We start from the raw sequence: 770 nt of genomic DNA on the forward strand, positions 1-770 counted from the left end.
AAACAGTTCTGGGCCCTCCAAGAGTGGTAGACCCCTCCACCACCACCTGCAGGGCGAGTGTGGCTCTAGCAAGCAGTTCTAGGCCCGCTCAGCTTGGGAGCCTGGAGCAAGGAACACCTCCCCTGGCCCCCATTGAGTGTATGTGTCTCTCACAAGCTGTTTTGGGTCTACCTGGAATGGAGGATTTCTCCGCCTTTGCTTGCGGGACGCCTGCAGCCCTAGCGAGGGGTACTTGTCCTGCCCAGAGAAGGAGCCTGCTGCCCGTGAGGTGTGCGACTCTAGCAAGCAGTTTTGGGGCCTGCCCAGCTCCGTGAGGGACCCACTTGGCAACTGGGTTAGTCTGGGAAGGTTAATACCTCCTTCCCCACCTTACACCCAGTCACTCATGGTCCCCCAGGTCCGTGACCCTATTCACTCCAGTAGGCCACTGCTCCCGGGGTTTACCTGGCAAAATCAGCCAGAAATCTGAGTTCAGCAGGGGGGACTTGCGTGTTTAAATTAGGCTTCTGTCAGGCTAGATTCCTCTCCAAACCTTGGAGTGAGTAGGTGGGGACTCCTCAGAGTTCAATGTTGCAGGTGGGGAATATATACAGTTTTATGTAGTTCAAACCTTCCCTCAACCATACACCCAGGGTGCCCCTTTGAATAGTCCTTGGGTGGTCTACCAGGTTTGAGGGGTCCAAATCAGTTGTCCCAGTCAGCACTTGTTTCAGGTGGAAGAGTTCAAATGTCTCTGGGAGCTAGATAAGAGGGGTCTGCTTGCAGTTCAG

Source organism: Otolemur garnettii, unplaced genomic scaffold (assembly GCF_000181295.1).
Source record: "Otolemur garnettii isolate 467f Iridium unplaced genomic scaffold, OtoGar3 scaffold00163, whole genome shotgun sequence".
In the NCBI taxonomy this organism is placed as follows: domain Eukaryota; kingdom Metazoa; phylum Chordata; class Mammalia; order Primates; family Galagidae; genus Otolemur; species Otolemur garnettii.